Source organism: Rattus norvegicus, chromosome 3 (assembly GCF_036323735.1).
Source record: "Rattus norvegicus strain BN/NHsdMcwi chromosome 3, GRCr8, whole genome shotgun sequence".
Taxonomy (NCBI): Eukaryota; Metazoa; Chordata; class Mammalia; order Rodentia; family Muridae; genus Rattus; species Rattus norvegicus.
Genome location: NC_086021.1, coordinates 37,175,597 through 37,179,483, shown reverse-complemented (window position 1 = coordinate 37,179,483; position 3,887 = coordinate 37,175,597). Strand labels below are relative to the sequence as shown.

Sequence of the window (3,887 nt, the reverse complement as noted above, 5' to 3'; positions counted from 1 at the left end):
AATTAAATAGGTGGAGAGCAGGGTGCGTACTGTCAACAATGGCTGCAGTTCTCGAATCCCGAGGCCATCTTGAAGTTAGAACCTGAGGCTCTCACAGCTGTTCCTCTTGGATGCCTCAGAGTTGATGAAGCCTGCTTGCTGTGTGTCTTGGTCCCTTTTCAGGTGAATGGCTTCAATGCTTGGACGTGCCTTCCACATGCACCTCAGCTCTTTTTTTTTTTTTTTTTTTTTTTTGAGCTGGGGACCGAACCCAGGGCTTTGCGCTTCCTAGGTAAGCGCTCTACCACTGAGCTAAATCCCCAGCCCCGCACCTCAGCTCTTGATATCAAACTGTGTGCTATGCTTGGTTAAGGATGTGGGCAACCCAAGACACTAACAAGTAACAGTTAAGAGATGACAAGAGGGGTTGGGGATTTAGCTCAGTGGTAGAGCGCTTGCCTAGCAACCACAAGGTCCTGGGTTCGGTCCCCAGCTCCGAAAAAAAGAAAAAAAAGAGAGAGATGACAGTTGTGTCTATAACCAAACCAATATGCACAGTCAGAACACAGATGACTCCAAGAATTCTGCTTTTATTTTTTTTTCTTTTAAGTCAGGGCCATCGATTGACGGTGGCATGTACTTTTAGTCCCTGCATTCCAGAGTCAGAGGCAGGCAGATCTCTGTGACTTTGAGGCCATCCTGGTCTACAAAGCTAGTTCCAGGGCAGCCTGGGCTACACAGAGAAACCCTGTCTTAAACAACAACAAAAATTAAACAAAGCAAAACAAAAGGGCCTTCCTGTGTAGACCAGGCTGGCCTGAAACTAGAAATCCACCTCCCTTTGCTTCTCAAGTGTTGAGATTAAAGGCATGCGCCACCATGCCTGGGGGATTCAACTATTTTGACAGTGCCAATCAACTAATCAGACACAGCTTGGGTGCCCCCCACCTCTGTGCAGGAATGAGATGTGAGGCACACAGTCGCAGTACGAGGTGCTGCCCTGAGTCCCCACTGCCTAGCAAACGGAAGGCGCCACTGCACAGGGACTGGAACTGGGTGGTTCACATTTCTCCAAACACGCAAGGCTCTTCCACACAAAGCCCTTGGAGTCGCAAGCTCTGGAATCAGGAGGCCTCGTTCCCAAGTTCCAGCTTAGCCACTTCAAAGGGTCGTTGTATTGAGGAAGACACGGTACATGCGAAGTGCTTAGCGGGGCTCTGGCACATGCTAAACCTCAAAAATAGCGACACATTAACAACCCGGAACGCAGGAAATACACTCTCCGCTTTATGAATAATAAAAGTGACACCCAGAGAAAGGGCTAAATGGCTTGCAGAAAAGCAGACCTCAAACTCAAGCTCATCTGCCCCGGCCCCCTCCTGGGCTCCCATCTTCTACTGACTCTCGTTTCTCTGCCAGGACCCTGAGCTGGGTCCAGTACTAACTAGCTAGTTCGCAGGGCCTCCAGGACCTGATGTCCACCCTGAGGTGGAAGAACAGGCCTCACTGGGCCTTCTCGTCAGGAGTCCCTCAGGGGGTGGGAGGCTCAGGGCAGGCCTGGGCCCAGGCTGGGCTACAGGAGGCTCCCAGGTGTTGGGGAAGGCGGCTGCCTGGCTGTTGTCCAAGTACATTCAGAACCAACCCAAGGGAAACCCCAATTGTGTCAGTGCCGGCACGCCTGGGGCACAGGCATTGGAGACATTAAATATTAAACATGTCGGCAGCCTTCCAAGCTCGGTAATTAAAACTCTTATTTCATATTTTACACAGGATGGACAGGGAGGTCGCAGCCTGCTGTAAGAGGTTTCATAGTTCCTCCTTAACAGATGAAGCGGCTCTTTCTAGGAGAATCTCCCTCTTGCTCTACTCGTTCGTTTCCTGGAAGAGAAGACAGGGAATAGAGGTCAAACGGTTTGAAGATGACATTCAGGAACCCCAGCGGGCTCTTGGGTTCTTTGTCTACTTCTCTCTGAAGGGTCTGCGTCTCCAACCGGCTTCCTAGGGCTGGACTGCAGGTCCCCGTAGAAATGGCAATCAAGGGGCTACGATCTATCTCTTCAAACCAAAGAGGGAAGGAGAGCCAAGATCAGACAGACAGGCCGAAGGGAGGGGCGTCTTCCCTTAGCCTCTAGCGCCATCTGCTGGCTAAATTCTAAACTGCAGCTCTGCCAGAGGCCAACTGGTAACTTAAGAGTTCTAAGCAAAGGGCTAAAGGAGGGAAAGCAAGGAAAACTGGGTCGTTCCCCAGCATCGAGAGAGAAAAAGCACGCTGGAATCTGGAGGACCCAATCTAAAGCAATAACCATAGCGGGCGGCTATCCTTGAGTTCACTGTGAGGAGCCTCAGCTTACCTGATGATGTACGTTCATGATCTCACTGAGGATGTCCTCAAGGTACAAATAAGAGAAAACACGGGAGGACTTCAGTGACTCCCCCCGCCCCTCGGGCTTCTACACGCTTCCTAGTGCATCCATAATGTCTCTCCTTTCCACCTCAGAAGTACCATGAACTCTGTCATGAACTTCCTGGTCCCTTCCCTGTTACTCCGGAATGAAAGAAAAAAAAAAAAAAAAGGAAATAAAAAAGGAAGAACATGACTACTCCTAGGTATGGTGGAGCAGAAAGTTTATTATAGACAAAGGGGAGAGTATAGCCAGAGGCAGGGACATCCGGGAGAGTCCAGAGTGGACGCGACCCTGAGCAGGCCATGTGAGAAGAGGGCATAGCCAAGAGAGTAAAGGGTAGACAAAAGGGCCAATAACTAAAATGACTGGATTCTACAGGGAAGGGCAGCCCAGTCCCTGAGCTGAAGAAACATAGGGTAGAGGCCAGGGTATACTGACCATGCGCTGTAACAGGTAGGGACTGAGGGATGCTGGGAGAACCTGGTAGCCAGATCTGCTTAGATGTGTTCAGTGGGCACCTCCGTTAGCCATCTGCCACAGGTTTGAGCCTAAGATATCCCTTAGCCCTAGCTTCTCTTGTCTTCCCAAACCTCTGCAAATGCTTCTTACCGAGCTCTCCCAGTTACCCGCCATAGCCCATTCCGTGCATGAGACTCACTACACTCTTCCTAGATTCCATACAGCCTCCAAACCAAGAAGCAAAGAGCCAACTCTGATGGCGCTTCTTATCTTGAAGATAAACCCGGAGATCCTTGCCTTGTTCCCAAAGGTGCGGCACGGTCTAGATGAAGCAGGATTCTTAGCAGACTCGCTTGGCATCCCTGCATCTTCATCCCTCCGTGCACGGTCCTACGGGGCCCCCTCTGCTCCTCAGATTACGCCAAGCTCTTGCTGGGCTCAGGTTCTTCTCAGGGGCTGTTCCTTCTGCCTAGAGTGTGTTCCTTTTATTTGTCCTCTAAGAGCTCTCCACAGCAAGGCAACACTTCACCCAAGGCCTCTCTCTTCCGGCCACGCACTCTAAAAGTCCACCCACCCTGCCGGACTCCATTGTGCTCCCTCGATTTGCTTCCCTAATGAACTTACAGCAGTGTCTGTTTTCGGTTCCTCAGTATTTGTATCCATCAGCTCACTAGCTAAGATGGAGCCTGGTAGAGGGGAAAGAGTCTGCCCATTCATTCACCAGTGCATAGGCCTGGTCTACAGGAAACCCAGAGCTGTCTGCAGAATGTGTGGAAGGGCTCTGGGACAGCCCTAGTATCAAGGAGAGGTCAGAGAAGTTTCCCAGAGAAAGAGACATCTCCGCGGGTTCCCCAGAATGAATAGGAACAGCTCAGGAGACAGAAGGTCACCCTGAGCAAAGAGATCACAGGTGAAAGGGTCCTAAGCAAGAAGGCAACTTCCAGAAACCAAAGAATGGGAAGAAAACTAGCTTAGGATTCAGGCGTGAGAGGGAGGGGCCGCCTTGGGAGAAGGTCCTGGGCTAGTCACGCTTGCACCATTAGC

At 50.9% G+C, this 3,887-nt stretch overlaps 1 long non-coding RNA gene across 3 annotated transcripts; it reads right to left on the bottom strand.

Annotated features, from left to right (window-relative positions):
* Positions 1 to 553: 553 nt before the first annotated feature.
* On the bottom strand, positions 554 to 3,682 carry LOC102550017 (uncharacterized). 3 transcript variants are annotated; one of them, XR_001837076.3, is made up of 2 exons: positions 2,994 to 3,682; positions 554 to 1,857 (listed from the first exon to the last, which is right to left on the bottom strand). It is a non-coding gene; the product is annotated as an uncharacterized LOC102550017 (long non-coding RNA). The 3 variants fall into 3 exon arrangements; XR_001837077.3 differs by having other exon boundaries at positions 3,043 to 3,682; XR_005502090.1 differs by lacking the exon at positions 2,994 to 3,682 and adding an exon at positions 1,943 to 2,983.
* Positions 3,683 to 3,887: the final 205 nt, after the last annotated feature.